Genomic DNA, 20,131 nt, shown 5'->3' on the forward strand with positions numbered 1-20,131 from the left:
GCTCAAGTAAGCCTGGTTCAATCCCGACCTCAGCTGCTCCCTGTGTCTGTGTGTGTGGATTTTTCCCCCAGGGGCTCCGGTTTCTTCCCTCACCTCAGAGGCAAGTAAGTTGGCGAGTTAATTGGCCGTTGTAAATTGCCCCTAGTCTGTGCATGAGGTGTAGAATCCTGGGGGGAGTATTATTTATCGTAATGCCTGCACTGTTTTGTGCACTTTACGCAGTCCTGGGGAGGTCTGTAGTCAGTGTAGTTTTGTGTTGTTTTGCATAGTTCAGTGTAGTTTTTGTATTGTTTCATGTAGCACCATGGTCCTGAAAAACGTTGTCTCGTTTTTACTGTGTACTGTACCGGTAGTCATGGTCGAAATGACAATAAAAAGTGACTTGACTTGACTTGACTTGGGGAGAATAATATGTATTCAGGTAGGATTAGTGCAATTGTGAAGGACTGTTCCATGATTACAGTCATTGCAAAATACAGCACAGAAGCAGGCCCTTCAGCCCATCTAGTCCATGCCAAACCATTTAAACTGCCTGGTCCCATGAATAGGAACCCAGACTATATCCCTCTATACCCCTACCATCCATGAACCTATTCAAACTCCTCTTAAGGAATGAAATTGAGCTCTCATGTACCACCTGCGCTGGCAGTTCATTCCACAATCTCACGACCCTCTGAGTGAAGATGTTTCCCCTTGTGTTCCCCTTAAACTTTTCATCTTTCACCCTTAACTCATGACCTCTGGTTATAGTCCCACCCAACCTCAGAAGAAAAAGCCTACTTGCATTTATCCTATTTATAGCCCTCATAATTGTGTATACCTCTATCAAACCTCCCCTCAGTCTTCTGCGTTCCAAGGAATAAAGTCCTAACCTGTTCAATCTTTCCTTATAACTCAGGTCCCCCAGTTCCGGTAACATCCTTGTAAAGTTTCTCTGTGCTCTTTCAACTTTACTTACATCTTTCCTGTAGGTAGGTGACCAAAACTGCACACAATTATGATTATGTATTCAGGTCGGATTAGTGTAATTGTGAAGGATTGTTCTTTGGCGTCTGACTCAATGGGATTCAGGCTCTTTGCTAGTGAATTCGCTGCACCTTTTCAACGTTGTTCCCTTCCCAGCATTAACGTGGTGGTGGGAAGGGCAGGTGGGCCGTGAGGGCCAGGACATGGTTGCTGGGGGTTTGGGGGGGGGGGTCGGTGCAGGGTGTAGAGGAATAAGACAGCTCCAACATTTCTAAACCTCCAATAAACCTTCTCCGCGAGGTCGAAAATCCAGCAACAAGTTCACCTGTCATCCCGTTGGAGCACTTGCCCGCCCAAAAGCCCTCGCTCTTTCCGATGGATGTGGGAGACTATTTATGTCCTCCCAAATGATTCAATGGTGCCTCGGTTGCTTGTCCCATGGAAAGATGAAATTTCAGACAGCTGCCACTGCAGTGGGCTATCGGTCTGAGTCAGTACCTTGGAGCAGGACACAGACCCACTGGACATTGAGTTCTTCATCTTCCGGTAAGTTCTTCATCTTCCGGTAACTGTTCCCCCTCTTTCTCCTTACTCTCCATTCCTGATCCAACCCATACCCCATCTTTCACCTCCGCCACGCACTCCCCTCTGCTGCCCTTCCTCCTCCCTCCCATGCTCCACCTCCTTCTCCAATCAGATTCCAGCCCTTCACCACTTTCCACCTATCACCACAAGCGCTGTTCCCACTCGTCCCTCCTCCAGCTGTCCATCATCCTCAGATCCACCAATCACGTACCTGCTCATGCTCCACTGGCTATCTCCCCTTTATCCTTTATTCCAGACGAACTGTCTTGATCCAAAGCGTCAGCAGTTCCATCTCCTCCCATCGAGGAGCTCGACCTGCTCGGTCCCTCCAGCGGTGTGGTTTTTGCTTCCGGGTGGCGACGGCACTGGATTTGACCTCCAACCTCTGGAAATGGAAATCCAGGAACAGTCATTGTCCAAACCTGCACTGTGAGATATTTCACCTATCAACTTATAGTTGAACATTTGACGCTCCCAAATGAAGGTTGTCACCGAGGGAGGTCGAAATCCCTCCACTTCCTCCATCTGAGAGATTCTTGATCCTTGATGTTCTGATCCAAAGCCTAAACATCCAAACTCGGAATGTGAGGCAGAGTTGGTGTGTGGGTCCCTGCAATTCCTACGAACCCCCGGCAGACCATACAGATGTTCAGCCCTTAATCAAGTGCACTTCTTCAGAAGTAGATGACTGGGTCATTGTGTGGGTGCTTACTCTCTTACCTACTGCCTGCAACACCGCTGGCGTTTCGGGCAGCAATGAAGGTCCCCCATCTCTGGCGGTGTTCAGGGCTTCCTTCATCACGTCAGTAGCTTCCTCTCGGTTTTCACTGCTGTCAGTCATGCAAATCCTGGGTGGATACTCAGGAATACCGTCGCACTCAGATGTAGACTGACTGCTGTTTCCGTAACAGTTTTGTTTGACCAGTCAGGGTTGTTAGCCCCGAGCTGAACCCCCTGAACCTGGACCACCCTTAGTCTGGCCTCTACCCTTTGACCTGTTTGGCATGGGTGACCCTACCAAAGGCCAAAGCACAAGGCCCTGACTCCAGCCAATGTCACTCTCCGGGTCACTGAGGCACGGAAGCCTCCAAACCACGATAAAGTTGTGGTCCTCTTGGAGGTGTGTGGGGGCTTACTGTGCACAAAATGGCTGCTGTGCCAACTGTATTCAACAGCTCAGAAGTGCTTTATTGGTTAGAAAGCAACTTTGGACATTCCAAGCTTGTAAAAGTTGCCTATAACAGAAGATTTATTTCTTCACTGGCACATTTTGTAAATTGAAAATGTAGTAGCTAAGAGTCTTGCAGTCCTGTGGTACTCCCTCAGTTCTGCCCCTCCCACAGTGTGGTCCTCCCTCAGTACCACCCCTCCCACAGAATGATGCTCCCTCAGTACTGCCCCTTCCACAGTGTATGGCGCTCCCTCAGTACTCACAGTGTGGTGCTCCCTCAATTCTGCCCCTCCCATAGTGTGGTGTTCCCTCAGTACCACCCTCCTACAGTGTGGTGCTCCCTCAGTACTGCCCCTCTCACGATGTGGTGCTCCCTCAGTACCACCCTCCTACAGTGTGGTGCTCCCTCAGTACCACCCTCCCACAGTGTGGTGCTCCCTCAGTACTGCCCCTCTCACAATGTAGTGCTCCCTCAGTACCACCCTCCTACAGTGTGGTGCTCCCTCAGTACTGCCCCTCTCACAGTGTAGTGCTCCCTCAGTACTGCCTCTCTCACAGTGTAGTGCTCCCTCAGTACCGCCTCTTTCACAGTGTAGTGCTCCCTCAGTACTGCCCCTCTCACAGTGTAGTGCTCCCTCAGTTCTGCCCCTCCCACAGTGTGGTGCTCCCTCAGTACTGCCCCTTCCACCATGTGTGGAGCTCCCTCAGTACTGCCCCTCTCACAGTGTAGTGCTCCCTCAGTACTGCCCCTCTCACAGTGTAGTGCTCCCTCAGTTCTGCCCCTCCCACAGTGTGGTGCTCCCTCAGTACTGCCCCTTCCACCATGTGTGGAGCTCCCTCAGTACTGCCCCTCTCACAGTGTAGTGCTCCCTCAGTACTGCCCCTCTCACAGTGTAGTGCTCCCTCAGTTCTGCCCCTCCCACAGTGTGGTGCTCCCTCAGTACTGCCCTTCCACCATGTGTGGAGCTCCCTCAGTACTGCCCCTCTCACAGTGTAGTGCTCCCTCAGTACTGCCGCTCCCACAGTGTAGTGCTCCCTCAGTACTGCCTCTCTCACAGTGTAGTGCTCCCTCAGTACTGCCCCTCTCGCAGTGTAGTGCTCCCTCAGTACCACCCTCCTACAGTGTGGTGCTCCCTCAGTACTGCCCCTTCCACCATGTGTGGTGCTCCCTCAATAGTGCCCCTCTCACAGTGTGGTGCTCCCTCAGTTCTGCTCCTCTCACAGTGTGGTGCTCCCTCAATAGTGCCCCTCTCACAGTGTGGTGCTCCCTCAGTTCTGCCCCTCTCACAGTGTGGTGCTCCCTCAGTTCTGCCCCTCCCACAGTGTGGTGCTCCCTCAGTTCTGCCCCTCCCACAGTGTGGTGCACCCTCAATACCAGTCCTCCCATAGAGTGGAGCTCCCTCAGTCCTGCCCCCCTCACAGAGTGGTGCTCCCTCAGTACCACCCCTCCCACAGAATGATGCTCCCTCAGTACTGCCCCTCCCACTGTATGGTGCTCCCTCAGTACCACCCTTTCCACAGTATGTGGAGCTCCCTCAGTACTGCTCCTCTCACAGTGTGGTGCTCCCTCGGTACTGCCCCTTCCACAGTGTGTGGTGCTCCCTCGGTACTGCCCCTCTCACAGTGTGATGCTCCCTCAGTATTGTCCCTCTCATAGAGTGGTGCTCCCTCAGTACTGCCCCTCCCACAGTGTGGTGCTCCCTCAGTACTGTCCCTCTCACAGTGTGGTGCTCCCTCAGTACTGTCCCTCCCACAGTGTGGTGCTCCCTCAGTACGACCTGTAGAGATCAGTTTAAGGTCCCAAAGCTCTGGGACAATCCACATTTTAAGCAGAGCGGCCATCCACTGGGCCCTGGTCTGTTTACCGCGGGTTGGTCTACCAGGGTCAGAGCAAATTAAATGGACATAAACCCTCGGCCTGATCGTTTACGGCATACTTTCTGTGATCATTTAAGACGTTCAGTCCAGCCCAGCAAATTACCCGCTAAATCATTGCCAAAAATCCTCCAACCGATATGAGTCCAAGCAAAGCCAGGAACAATTAATTTGTCTTTAACAGAGGGGCGCAGGCCTAATCCTGTGGTCTATTATGAGTTGTATTGTTAACAGAGCCGAGGGTATAAATTTACTGTGGGAAGGTGTTGAAGGAATCCATGGAACCTCAACAGGCACTGTGTAAACTCTGCTGAGGGCCTTCTGTCAGGAGACCCCATTAAACAGCAGGAGATGAGGAAAGCGTATTAATCATAGCCAGGCATTGAACAGGCTGTTCCACATTCTGCCGATTACCAGCAGGTCCTCTCTGCTCCAAACCTTTCCCAGTTCACGGGATAGTCTGGGAAGCCGAAACCTCGACACCCAGCAACCACACCCACCACCGCCCCCCCCCCACCACTTCTCCAGGTTCAATCTTTCCCTGATGTTTCACAGAGCGGGCAACGCTCCCGAATTAACTTGGAGATGCCAGAGTTAATCTCATTCAGGCAGCAGGAAAGAAGTTTCCACGGGAAACTTTGAAACAAAGTGGCTTTCTTCATTCGATTCCATAATTATTGGAAAAAGCTTTACCGCTGGGAGCACTCTGCCAGATCACACATCCTCCTGTACTGAAGTCAGACCCAACATGACACCATTCTCAAGCAATACACACACACACACACAAATGTTGGAAGAATCCAGCAAGTCAGGCAGCGTCTATGGAGAATGGTACACCGGGACTTGTTCCCCGCCACAGATGCCGCCTGACCTGCTGAGTTCCACCAGCATTTTGCGAGCATTATTCAAGATTTCCAGCGTCTACAGAATTTTGTGAGACACCTTTCTCAGCCTGGGCTGGGATTTCACCACTAGCTGTGGATTGGGGGGAATCCCCAGTGCACAATTTGCCGCGCAGGACCCTACCCCTGGTTCTGAAGGTTGAGCGAGTGTAACGCCATTGACGATGACATCTCTCAAATGAGACAAAACCCTGGGTAAGCTGGGCTGCATCTAGAAGATCCCATGGTGCTAATTAGCTGAAGAGCATTGTTGTTCAGTCGTTAAGTCGAGTCCAACTCTTTGTGACCTTGTGGACTCCTGCACACCAAGCCTTCTTGCTGGAAACTGCCTCCCTAAAATCCCCCAAGGTCATACGCCTTGTCTGAGTAATACTATCTATCCATCGTAGTCTCGTCATCCTTTCCTTCTTTTACCTTCTGTTTTCCCAAACATGAGAGTCTTCTCTAATGAATCCTGTCTTCTCATGATGTGGCCAAAATAGTTGGGCTTTCCTCTCATAGTCAAGCCTCCTAGTGAGCAGTCTGGCTGGATTTCTTCAAGTATTGACTTGTTGAATCTTCTTGCTGTCCAGCGAACTCGTAACACTTCCCCCCAGCATCCAAGTTCAAAGGCGTCGATTCTTTTGTATTCAGCCTTACCAATAGTCCAGCTGTCACAGCCGTACTTCACATCTGGAAATACCGCAGACTTGACTGTACAGATCTTCGTAGACAACGTTGTTACTCTTCAATATTTTATCTAAGTTTGCCATTGCTGCCCTCCCAAGAAGTAAGCTTAATTTCGTGGCTGCAGTTACTACTTGCAGAAATCTTTGAGCTGAGGAAGACAAAATCCATCGCTGCTTCCACTTCCTTCCCATTTATTACCACGGGCTGGCTGGCCGTTACAGACACAAGAGATGCTGCAGATGCTGGAAATCTAGAGCAACACGCCCAACGTGCTGGAGGAGCTCAGCAGGTCAGGCAGCATCGATGGATGGGAATAACATTTCACGCTGAGTCCCTTCAGCGGGACTGTAAAGGAAGGGGGAAGAAGTCAGAATAAGAAGGTGGGGGAGGGGAGGCAGACGTACGAGGTGGCAGGTGATAGGTGAAACAGGGAGAAAGGGGTGTAGTCAAGAGCTGGGAAGTTGAATGGTGGAAGAGATAAAGGAATAGAGAAGGGGGAATCTGATAGGAGAGGGTAGAATACCATGGAAGAAAGGGAAGGGGAAGAAGATCCTGAGGTGATGGTCAAGTGTGGTAGAAACAACAATGGGGAATGGTGAAGGAGAGGGGAGAGGGGAGCATTTGCCAGAAGTTCAAGAAATCAATGTTCATGCCATCAGGTTGGAGGCTACCCAGACGGAATATCAGGTGTTGCTCCTCCCACCCTGAGTGTGGCCTCATCATGACGGTAGAGGAGGCCATGGACTGACATGTCGGAATGGGAATGGGAAGTAGAATTGAAATGGGTGGCCACCAGGAAACCGCACTTTTTGTGTCAGTCAGAGTGAAGGTGCTTGATGAGGCGGTCTCCCAATCTACGTCAGCTCCCACCGATGTGCGGGAGGCCACACCAGGAGCACCAGGTAGTGCAGATGACCCCAACAGACTCACAGGTGAAGTGTCGCCTCACCTGGAAGCGCTGTTTAAGGCCCTGAATGGTAGTGAGGGGAGGATGTTGCAAAATATTTCCCTCACCCAATCCTGTTGCTCCTCGTGGGATCTTGCTGTGCAGATCTTGGAAGCTGTGTTTCCATATCACAACTATGAAAATGCACCATTGTCTCCCAATGAACCGGAGCAAGGTGAAAGAGGGTGTTATATCATTGCACACAGATACATCAGTGGACCAGGAATACATCTGTGTGGGAGAAGGAGTCGGTCTGAAGGGGAGGGAAAAATTATTTCACTACCAATGAGTTCCATTGCTGAGCGAATTCCTTCTTGCAGGAGTGCATAGGACTTCTGTGTATCCATGTCCTTCATATAATGGCATGACTATACTCTATAACCTGGCTTCAAGTTCAGATGGTGACTTAACTTACTGACTTCCTGTCCATTATGCCACTGGCGTTTAGGGCAGGAATGAAGGTCCTCCATCTCGGGCGGTGTTCAGGGCTTCCTTCACCATGTCAGTAGCTTCCCCTCGGTTTTCACTACTGTCAGATCCCGGGTGGAGACTCAGGAATACCGTCACACTCAGATGGAGAAAGATTCTTCATTGCTGTTTTGGTAAAAGTTTTGTTTGACCAGTCAGGGTTGTTAGCCCAGAGCTGAACCCCTGAACCTGGAGGACCAGTGGACCACTCTTAGTCTGGCCTCTACCCTTTGACCTGTTTGCCATGGGTGAGCCAAAGCATAAAGCCCTGACTCCAGCCAACATAGCTCTCTGGCCATTGAGGCACACAAGTCTCCAAATGCTATGACAAAGTTGTGATCTTCTTGGAGCATGGTGACTTAAACTAAGGTACAAAGTAGAAACACAAAACTACTGGAATTAATGGACGTCAAAAAGAAAACATTTCAATCGATCCCTGGAGAAGGGTCTTGGCCTGAAATATTGACTGTTTATTCATTTCCATAGATGCTGCCTGATCTGCTGAGTTCCTCCAGCATTTTGTGTGTGTTTCAACAGCTGAAGTGTTTTCTTCCCTCACAAAACAGAGCAGATTTTGTGGGTTTTTTCTGGAGGTTGGGCAGTGTCCTAGGTCTAACGCACTGTATGAGATCCTTGGGTACTGTCCTGGGCCCAACCATCTTCAACTGCTTCACCAGAACCTTCCCTCTATCATAAGGTTGATGATTGTGCACAATATTCAATTCAATACATTAATACGTACATTTAATGTCTGAGAAATGTATACAGTATACATCCTGAAATTCTTCTTCTTCGCACTTGCAATTCCCGAAAGTGGCCACGCAAATTGATAAGGTGATTATGAGGACGGGTGGCATGCTTGTCTTTACTAGTTGACCTTTACAACTTTACAAGTTCAAGGGTCAGGAAGATAAGTAGCAGGCCCACAAAACCCCTCACTGGGCCAAATCTGGGGCATTGCATTCAGTTCTGGTCGCCGCGCTATCGGAAGGTTGTTAGGACTTTGGAGAGGTTTACCAGGATGTTCAAAAGCTTAGCGGGCATGTCCTACGAGGAGAGGTCAGAAAAAACTTGGTTTGCTTTCTGTATAGTAGTGAAAGCTGAGGGGAGACCTGATAGAAGCTTATAAAATTATAAGAGGCATAGATATGGGGGGGTGGGGGGTGGAGGTCTACTGTACAGGATGCAGAGAGTTATAAACTTTGTCAGCTCCATCACAAGCACTAGCCTCTGAGGTATCCAGGACATCCTCAAGGACCGATGCCTCAGAAAGACAGCATCCATCATTAAGGACCCCCATCACCCAGGACATGCTCTCTTCTCATTACTATCATCAGGAAGGAGGTACAGAAGCCTGACGGCACGCACTCAGTGATTCACGAACAGCCGCTCCCCCTCTGCCATCCGATTTCTGAATGGACATTGAACCCATAAACACTATCTCACTACTTTTTTATTTCTATCTTTGCACTACTTAGTTAATTTTACTTTCTGTAATTATACATGTATTTCTTATCTTCTGCCATCTTCAATAGAATCCTACCACAAAACACACCTGTACCCTCCTCCCGTCACTCCGCGTTCCACAAGGATCACTCTCTCCACAATTCCCTTGTCCATTCACCAACACCCCCCCAACTGATCTCCCTCCTGACACTATCCCTGCAGGTGAAACAAATGCTACACCAGCCTATTCAGCTCCTCTCTCACCACCATTCAGGGCCTCAAACAGTCCTTCGAGGCGAGGCCGTACTTCACCCTTGAGACTGCCAAGGTCATCTACTGCAGTCCTTCCAGGTGTGCGTGGGTGGGGCAGGAGTGCACAGTATAGAAGGGGCTGAAGGTGGCGCTGGGGGGCTGAATGAGGGGTAAAGGGAGGTGCGTCAGGGCGTACAGATGCTGAAGCCGAGCTTCGCACTTCCCTCCCGTGTCCAGGCAGCCTCGTTTATCCCGGTTTTCCGCTCCCCTGCGTGTAAGGCACGGAAGTAGGGCCGTGCCAGGCGGGGTGTTTGGGCAGTGAGAGGTGGGAGACAGGCACCGGGTGGAGGGGGGCGGTGGGAGTGGGTAGGATTGCCACATTATGACAAGTAGGACGGGGAGCTCTCCATTCAGATGCATTATTTAGATGCCCTCCAGGCAGGCTTTTAAGACTTCCCTTTTGCCTGAGGACAGAACAGTGCAGCAGCTGCAGAAGAGCTCTCATTTGATTATTATTGAAACAGCATAAATGCGAAGGAAGGAGGCTTGCTGTGATTGGGCAGCAGGGAACAGGAGTACCCGCAGCCTAACACAGACCTTTACCGTGACTTTGGGGAAATATTTGTAATACTAAGGCTTTATAAGGCGCTGGTGAGGCCTCCCTTGGAGTACTGGGAGCCGTTCTGGGCCCCTTATCTACGAAAAGATGGGCTGACGTTGGAGACAGTTCAAAGGAGGTTCAGGAAAATGATTCCGGGATTGAAAGGGTTATCGTGTGAGGAGTGTTTGATGGCTCTGGGCCTGTACTCACTGGAATTCGGAAGAATTATTGAAACCTATTGACCGCTGAAAGGCCTGGATATCGAGTAGAGAGGATATTTCCTGGGGTGGGAGCAGTCTAAGACCAGAGGACAGAATAGAGGAACTGACACAAAATGCTGGAGGAACTCAGCAGGCCAGGCAGCATCTGTGGAAAGAAGTACAGTCGACGTTTTGGGCCGAAACCATGTTCTGCTGCAGGATTTCGGGCTGAAACGTCGACTACCTTTTCCCCTAGATGCTGCCTGGCCTGCTGAGCTCCTCCAGCATTTTGCGTGTGTTGCTCGGATTTCCAGCATCTGCAGATTTTCTCTTGTTTGTGACAGAATAGAGGGATGTCCATTTGGAATGGAGATGAGGAGGAATTTATTTAGCCAGAGAGTGGTGAATCTGTGGAATTCATTGCCACAGCCGTCTGTGGAGGTTAAGGCAGAGGTTGATAGAATCTTGACTAGTCAGGGCATGAAGGGATACGGGGAGAAAGGCTGAGAGGGAAATGGATCAATCATGATCAAATAGTGGAGCAGACTTGATGGGCCGAATGGCCTAATTCTGCTCCTATATTCTTATGGTCTTGTGGTGTCTGTGCATGCTTGTGTTAGAAAAGCACGTGATACTGACAGAGTGAGATCCCAGCCATGTTACCAACCTGAGACTGGAGATAACGGGAGGGTGAACTTTCTCTCCTCAGCCTGCCTCGATCACTGCAGGTGACAGGCGGAACCTCTGGAGGTTTTTTTCCTGGTGCCTCTGGGTGGAAGCTCCACGCTGATATCACAACAGAAGCAGAGGACCTGGAGGTGTTTGAAAAATCCCAGCCGACAACCCCTCACAGACCTTAGGAAGTGTGTGGCAGCCATTTCATGCACAGCACGCTCCCAGAAAAAGCTGAGGTGCCAGTGAGCAAATGATCTGTTGACCGAAAGATATTTTCTAAAGGCATCCGTAAGTCTTGCGAGACCATGGATCTGCGCCTGGAAAGTCTTCACTCTCCAGGGCGCAGGCCTGGGCAAGGTTGTATGGAAGACCAGCAGTTGCCCATGCTGCAAGTCTCCCCTCTCCACGACACCGATGTTGTCCAAGGGAAGGGCATTAGGACCCATACAGCTTGGCACCGGTGTGTGATTAAGTGCCTTGTTCAAAGACACAATACGTTGCCTTGGCTGGGGCTTGAACTCACGACCTTCAGATCACTAGTCAAATGCCTTAATCACTTGGCCACGTGCCCACATGAGAGATATTACTGGCCAAAGCATCATGAAGACACCCCTCCATCCTGGTTTTCTTCTTGCAGTAGGACCATTTACACTCACCTCATCAAAAACGTGGGCTTTCAGTGCTGGACAACAGAGACAAGATGCTGGAGGAACTCAGCAGGCCAGGCAGCATCTATGGAAAAAACTAGTTGAGGTTTCAGCCCAAAACTTTTTTCCATCCATGCTGCCCGGCCTGCTGAGTTCCTCCAGCATTTTGTGTGTGTTGCTCGGATTTCCAGCATCTGCAGACTTTCTCTTGTTTGTGACTCAGGGCCATCTTGAGTCAGGTCAGTGAGCAGCCGACCCATCCGATGGTTCTGAAGTCACACATAGGTCAGACTGGATGAAGATGCTCGGGCATGTCTGAACTACCTGAAGTTTGCAGTCAAAGATTCAAAGTAGATTTATCATTGAAGCATGTAAGCAGTATCCAACCCTAAGATACACCTTCCCCACAGACAGGCGGGAAGCAAAGAACCCCATGGAACCTGCTGAGAGGAAAGTATCAAACAGCCCACCCACACCTGCAAAAATAAACAAAGAAAACATAGAAGATAAAACACAAAATTGAAAGACAATAGACAATAGGTGCAGAAGTAGACCATTTGGCCCTTCAAGCCTGCACCGCCATTCTGAGATCATGGCTGATCATCTACTATCAATACCCGGTTCCTGCCTTGTCCCCATAACCCTTGATTCCCCTATCCATAAGATACCTATCTAGCTCCTTCTTGAAAGCATCCAGAGAATTGGCCTCCTCTGCCTTCTGAGGCAGCGCGTTCCACACCTCCACAACTCTCTGGGAGAAGAAGTTCCTCCTTAACTCTGTCCTAAATGACCTACCCCTTATTCTTAAACCATGCCCTCTGGTAATGGACTCTCCCAGCATCTGGAACATATTTCCTGCCTCTAAGTTGTCCAATCCCTTAATAATCTTATATGTCTCAATCAGATCCCCCCTCAATCTCCTTAATTCCAGCGTGTACAAGCCCAGTCTCTCTAACCTCTCTGCGTAAAACAGTCCGGACATCCCAGGAATTAACCTAGTGAACCTACGCTGCACCTCCTCCACAGCCAGGATGTCCTTCCTTAACCCTGGATACCAAAACTGCACACAATACTCCAGGTGAGGTCTCACCAGGGCCCTGTACAAATGCAAAAGGATTTCCTTGCTTTTGTACTCAATTCCCTTTGTGATAAAGGCCAACATTCCATTCGCCTTCTTCACTGCCTGCTGCACTTGCTCATTCACCTTCAGAGACTGATGAACAAGTATTCCTAGATCTCTTTGTATTTCTCCCTTACCTAACTCCACACCATTCAGATAATAATCTGCCTTCCTGTTCTTGCTCCCAAAGTGAATAACCTCACACTTATTCACATTAAACGCCATCTGCCAAGTTTCTGCCCACTCACCCAGCCTATCCAAGTCACCTTGAATTCTCCTAACATCCTCATCACATGTCACACTATAACCCAGCTTAGTATCATCAGCAAACTTGCTGATGTTATCCACAATGCCTTCCTCTAAATCATTGACATCCAGGCTTATTCAGTTCAGTCTAGCAGTATGCCTGTTGTTCGTTATCTGCCAGCCACACCAATCAAAATCACCCTCGGCTGCTTCGTTCACTAGCGCCATCTCCTTCCAGTCATTCCAGCAGTCCATGATCACAGTTTCTAATACAGTTGTTTTTTTTAAATGATTCCAGATGTTTTTTATGACAGATTTAATTCCTCATCTACACACCCAAAATGCTAGAGGAGCACAGCAGTTCAGGAAATGAATAAACTGTCAACATTTTGAGCCAAGAACCTTCTTCAGGACTGGAAAGGAAGGTGGAAGACGCCAGAATAAAAAGTTGGGGGGAAGGGGGAAAGAGGACCAGCTGGACAGTGATTGGTGAATCCAAGTAGGTGGGAAAGGTAAAGGGCTGGAGAAGAAGGAACCTGATAGGAAAGGAGAGTGGACCGTGGGAGAAAGGGAAGGAGGAGAGGCACCAGGGGGAGGTGATAGACAGGCGAGGAGCAGGCAAGAGGCCAGAGTGGCGATTAGAAGCCAAGCAATAGGAGAGGGAAGAAATGTTACAGGAGGGAGAAATCGGGTATTCATGCCATCAGGTTGGAGGCTACCTCGAAGGAATATGAGATGTTGCTCCTCCACTCTGAGAGTGGCCTCATTGTGGCAAAAGAGGACAGCACGGACCAACATGTCAGAACAGGGATGGGGATAGAAATTAAAATGGTTGGCCATTGGGAAATTACACAACAGGTGGGTGGAATGGAGGTGGTCGACAAAGCGTGGTCTCACCAATGTAGAGGAGGCCATATTGGGAGCACTGGATGCAATAGTCAACCCCAAAAAAATTCACAGGTTGCCTCAGCTGGAAAGGTTGTTTGGGGCAGAGAATGGAGGTGGGGGGGGAAGTGAATGGGCAGGTGTAGCATTTCTGTCACTTGCAGTGATATGAGGCAGGTGGGTGGGACGTGAGTGTGGAGGGATGATTAGACAAGGGAATCACAGAGCAAATGATCACCGTGGAAAGCAGAGAGTCGGGGCGGGGGGAGGTAAAGATGTTTGGTGTTGGGGTCCCTTTGGATGTGGTGGAAGTTGTGAAGAATGCTGTGTTGGATGCGGAGGTTCATGGCATGGTAGATGAGGACAAGAGGAATTCTATCCCTGATAGGGCAGGGGGAAGATGGGGTGAGTGCAGATGTTTGGGAAATGGAAGAGATGTGGGTGAGGGCAGCATCAATGGTGGAGGAAGGAAAACTCTGTTCTTTGAAGAAGGAGGGCATCTCTGATATCCTGGAAAGGAAAGCCACATCTTGGGAACAGATGCAGTGGAGATGAAGGAACTGAGAAAAGAGAGTACCAATTTTACAGGAGACAGTGTGGGAAGAGGTCCAGTCAAGATAGCTATGGGAATTGGTACATTTATAAAACATATTGGAAGACAATTTGTCTCCAGAGATAGAGACAGAGAGATTGAGAAAGAGGAGAAAGGTGTCAGAAATGGACCAGTAAATTTAAAGGCAGAGTGGAAGTTGGAGGCAAAGTTGATGAAATTGATGAGCTCGGCATGGGTGCATGAAGTAACACCAATCTAGTCATCAGCGTAGCGCAGGAAAAGTTGTGAAGCAGTATCAGGAAGACTTGCAGCATGGACTGTTCTACTTAGCCAGCAAAAAGACAGGCATAGCTGGGGTCCTCGTAGGTGCTCATGGCTACCACTTGAGTTTGGAGAAAGTGGGAGAAGCCAAAGACGAAATTGTTGAGGGTGACGACCAGTTCTGGCAGATGGAAGAAGGTGGTGGTGGAGGGCATCTCGCCGGAATTCAGAAGGATGAGGGGGATTCCATTGAAAGCTTTTGAACGTTGAAAGGCCTAGACAGAGTAGATGTGGAAAGGTTGTTTCCCATGGTAAAAGAATCTAGGACAAGAGAGCACAGCCTCAGGATAGAGGGGCGCCCTTTCAACACAGAGTTGTGAAGAAATTTCTTTAGCCAAAGGGTGGTAAATTTGTGGAATTTGTTGCCAGGTCATTGGGTGTATTTAGGCAGAGGTTGATAGGTTCTTGATTGGACCTGGCATCAAAGGCTACGGGGGAGAAGGCCGGGAACTGGGATTGAGGAGGAGATTAAAAAAAGATCAGCCGTGATTGAATGGCGGAGCAGATTCAATGGGCATATGGCCTAATTCTGCTCCTATGTCTTATGGGAACTGGTTGGGTCTTTTACTGAGAAAGAAGCAGAGAGTTTTAAGACCTTCTTAACGGGGAAGAGAAGTGTATTGGGACTGGACATCTATGGTGAAAGTGAGGCAGTCAGGGCCAGGGAATTAAGTTCTTCAGCTGTTGTGGTGGGGTGTGAATTTGAATCGTCCAGGGTTTTGGCACCCCTCCTTCCCACTGAACCCTGCTCTCCGGAACCTCGCTACGGGGAGCATCTCCAATTGACAATCACACCTCCTTCCAGATTTAGTGACGAACCAGGGAATAGAAACCAGCGATGGATGGAAAGGAAAATCAGAAGGTTTTCAGACTCAGTGGGCTGAATGGTCTTATGATCTCTGCAAGATCTAGTCAGCACTGTTGAGACGTAGCAAGTACAAACAATGGTTTACGCACAGCAATTTGCAGAAACAGCAGTGCGATAAATGACAAGATCGTCTGTCTTACAGTCGTGTCTGTTAAAGCAGAACCCTCAAACAAGCTCAGTACGCCTTCTGCAAAAGAGCGCCGTGGGGGTCATTAACTTCCAACCTGGCAGGCCCAGGGGAATTTCTTCCAACCATGCTGCGCTCCCTCGTTACTGCACCCAGCCTCAGCCTGGTTTGTTGACCTTCAGCCTCTGGAGAGAGACTCTGTGACCTGGGAAGGACTCAGAGCTTCGATGGTTCCACTTAATATCAGAGAATGTACACGACGTACAGCCTGGAATTCTTGCTCTCCGCAGACATCCACGAAACAGAAGAAAAAGAAATTACAAAGAACGAGTGACAGGAAAACCGTAAGGACCTCAAAGCCTCCCCTCCTCTCCCCTCACGCACAAGCAGCGGCAAAAGCCTCAACCCTCCCCCTCCTCTTCCCCCACCTATTTCAGCAGAGCATCAGTCCCACCATCCACCATGCAAGCACAGCAAAGCTCCCCAAAGAGACCATGATCGAGAGTCCAACAAAGACTAGTGCCCATCCCAACACCTCGACATCTCATCAGGCCCCCTCTCTCACTAATGAGGGGGAGAGAGATAGAGAGATCGCTCCTACCACAGAGAGAGGAAAACCACCAACTCCCGCTGTTTCAATGTTACGGTCTACAGCGCCACTGCATTTGGGGTTCCCCCGAGTCAAGATCAGCAACAAACTCTCTCTCCCCATAGAGAAATAGAGAGAGAGAGAGAGCAAATGTTCAAGTGCAGGGGGCTTCTGACAGGCAGATCCACTGTCCCAATTTTCCAATCTCCCGCAAGGCCCCAATTTGCCAACACTGGTGAGGAATGGAGTCCCCAGAGCTATGCAAGGCTGCGCCCCAGAGGCAACCGTCCTCCCAGCCGCTCCTGGACATATCAAAACGCGGCCGATCGGCGAGCTCTGAGAACAGGAGCCCATGGTCGTGAAGAGCCACGGTTTGAGTGCGGCTATAGATCACGGACACTGACAGGACCCCAGCCACTTTGGAAAGGGCATTAAAGAGAAGGAAGAATTAAACTATTTCACAGATGGGCTGGGAGAAGTCGCCCTCTGGCGCCATCTTTAGCTCCACAGTTTCAGTGAAATATTCAGCAGGCCAGCAGCCTCTGCAAGGAGGGAAACCACGTCAGTGTTTCAAGCTGATTAACTAACATCAGACTTTCAGTATCCAGAGGATTGTAGCTCCTGCGAGCTATGCATAGAGCCACAGGTGCCCCAGACCCATTAATATCAGTGCACATGAGTTAATGTTTTCTTTCAATTGTAGGAAAACTGCTTTATTGGGTCTAAAATTAATTTAGTTTGTCCTTGGTCAAAAATGGAAATAATGTTAGTTCCAGTGTCAAACACTGTTCCATTATTGTTCTACTTTCTTTAATTATAATGTCAGCGCTTTAAGAAAAATAGGCACAAAAATTAAGAGATTAGAAGTTAATGTTTTGAAGAATATTAGATTATGAAAACACTCAGTCCTCGTTTATTGTCATTTAGAAATGCTCGCATGCATTAAGAAATGATACAATGTTTCTCTGGACTGATATCACAGAAAAACAGGACAAACCAAAGACTAACACTGACAGAACCACATAATTATAACATCTAGTTACAGTAGTGCAAAGCAATACCATAATTTGATAAAGAACAGACCATGGGCACAGTAAAAAAAAGTCTCAAGTCCAGATCGACTCCCGAGTCCCCGATAGCGGGCGGCAAAAGGGAGAAACTCCCTGCCGTAAACCTCCAGGCACCGACAACTGCCGATGCATTGGAAGCAGCTGACCACAGCCGACACTGAGTCCGTCCATCCGAAAACTTCGAGCCTCCGACTAGCCCCTCCGATACCGCCTCCCGAGCGCCATCCTCTGTCAAGCGCCTTCAACCTTGCTCCAGCCGCTGAAACAAACAAAACCGAGGATTCGAGGCCTTCTGCTCCGGAGATTCCGGTTACCACACAGTAGCAGCGGCAGCGAAACGGGCATTTCAGAAGTTTCTCCAAATGTTCCTCCGTACTCTCAGGTCTCTGTCCATCAAATCAGAATTGTGCACGGTCCCCTCCTTGACAGATTACAGATATCATTCACTGGCAAGGCCGCATGTGCTGCGTCACGCCACCATCTTCTCCTCCTCCTTGAATTCAGTTATGTTTTGTAACTTCAAAGCATTAAACTGATTGAAAGGAAGACGAGGGAGTCTGAGAATGGGGGTCTAACTTCGAGTTTACTTTAAGCAAGGCGTCTGCGTTTCATGTAGTGGCATGATGATGTATGCAATTCACATATATAACCCGTAATGAATTACTCAGACATTACTTAAATACACAATAAATTCCAACAAGTCCACTTTATCAGATGCATTGGTACACAAGTTGTGTCAGTGTCTGAAACGCTGCCTTACCCAACATATATCACCACAACAAAAATAGTCAAGAGGGCTTACGCAGCATCTGAATTATGAATAGAATGGTTTTGGGTTTGGATATGAGATTGGAGGAATTTCACTCCAGTGGCATTCTTACAGTCAAATTGAGAATATTTACTTTCCAAACTGAATCCGTGATTCCCAGTTGCATCAAATAATGAACTGTTAGGGTGGCAGGTTGGAGCTATGTCTCTACCGAAGGAGGTGTAAGGCGCTCCCTCCCTCTCGTAGTCTGAAGATGTATTCCTTGGGCAAGGTGTAGCACCTGCTTACCAACCCGCCCCCCAACTCTGTTCAGGGTCACGTGAAGCCATGGGAGAAGGTGTTGGAAGGTCGTACCAGCAGCTGGTGCGTATCACAAGTCCTGGTTATGCGACCGCTGATACTTGGCAGACAGTCTTTGGAGAGTGTTGATAATGGCTGGGGTCACCCGCCTTGTAAAGACACTGCCCAGAAGAAGGCAATGGCAAACCACTTCTGTAGAAAAATTTGCCAAGAACAATCATGGTCAAAGTGTAGATAGTGAGTCCTCTTCAGCGGCATCATTTTGGTCTTGTTGCTTCTGAGGAATGATTTAGAGCTGCAGAGGGTTCAAAGGTCAAAGTAATTTTATCATCAAAACGCATACTCAGAGGATACAGCCTCAGAATAGAGGGGTGTCTTTTTAGAATGAAGGTAAGAAACAATTTCTTTAGTCAGAGGGTGGTGACTCTGAGGAATTCTTTGCCACAGGCAGCTGTGGAGGCCAAGTCTTTATGTATATTTAAGGCAGAGGTTGATAGATTCTTGATTGGTCAGGGCATGAAGGGATATGGTGTGAAGGCAGGAGATTGGGGCTGAGAGAGAAAATGGATCAGCCATGATGAAATGGTGGAGCAGACTCGATGGGCCAAATGGCCTAATTCTGCTCCTATATCTTATGGTCTTATATACAAAATGCCCCCAGATACAACAGTAAGATTCATTTTCTTGTAGGCATACTCTACAAAACTATAGAATACAAACCATAACAAGATCAGTAAAAGACCTCCCATCTAGGGCATTCAACCATAGTGCAGAAGACAACAAAAAGAATAAGCAATAATAATAAATAAATATTGACATCATGAGATAATGAGTCCTTGAAAGTGAGTCCACTGGTTGTGGGAACAGAGATTATGTGGAATTTCTTTAGCCAGAGAGTGGTAAATCTGTGGAATTCATTGGCACAGGCAGCTGTTGAGACCAAGTCATTGGGTATATTTAAGCCAGAAGTTGATAGATTTTTGAGGAACACACACAAAATGCCAAGCAGCATCTATGGAAAAAAATGCAGTCAACGTTTCAGGCCGAAACCCTTCGGCAGGACTGAAGGGTTACAGCCCAAAACATCAACTGTGCTTTTTTTTCATAGATGCTGCCTGGCCTGCTGAACTTCTCCAGTATTTTGTGTGCGTTGCTCGGATTTCCATCATCTTCAGATTTTCTCTTGTTTGTGGTTTGATAGATTTTTGATTAGTCAGGGCATGAAGGGATATGGTGAGAAGCAGGAGATTGGGGCTGAGAGGAAAATTGGATCAGCCATGATGAAATGGTGGAGCAGACTCAATGGGCCAAATGGCCTAATTATGCTTCTATATCTTATCGCCTTATGGTCAATGCATCATGTAAAGAACAAAGAATACTTAATCAAACAATATATTTACAATATTCCTCAAATGTTATTGAGCTATTAAATACACAACAGTACCATGAAGGATCGTGAAAGGGTAGATGCAGAGAATATGATTCTTCATTTGGGATAAGTAGAACTGGGCTACATTGGTTAAAAATAAGGGTTTTCTTTTAAGATATGGAGGAGGTGACTATTTTTCTCTCAGTGGTGATGACCTTTCGGTATTCTCTTTCTAATGGAATCAGTCTTTGAATATTTTGAAAATTGAGTTAGGTAGAAACTTAAGGGGAGGGAGGCTACTAAGAATAGAAGGGAACATGGGAATAAGGTTACAGTCAGATCAGCTATGAATTTATTGAATGATAGAGTAGGATTGAGGGGCCGAGTGGACTGCCACTGATCATGATATGAATATTGGCTGAACTAGGTGACTGGTGCACAATGCTCCCTCGGTCAGTTGCCGTTTCTCTTGTAAGCGAAGAATGAAGGCCTGCTGTCCCTCGGCACTTCT

General features: G+C 48.4%; 1 protein-coding gene across 7 annotated transcripts in view; it reads left to right on the top strand.

Moving 5' to 3' along the window:
- Positions 1–20,131, top strand: part of LOC134352662 (homeobox protein Meis1-like) — a 439,361-nt gene that overhangs the window by 364,588 nt on the left and 54,642 nt on the right. The gene's annotated exons all lie outside the window — the stretch shown is intronic.

Source organism: Mobula hypostoma, chromosome 10, assembly GCF_963921235.1.
Source record: "Mobula hypostoma chromosome 10, sMobHyp1.1, whole genome shotgun sequence".
In the NCBI taxonomy this organism is placed as follows: Eukaryota; Metazoa; Chordata; class Chondrichthyes; order Myliobatiformes; family Myliobatidae; genus Mobula; species Mobula hypostoma.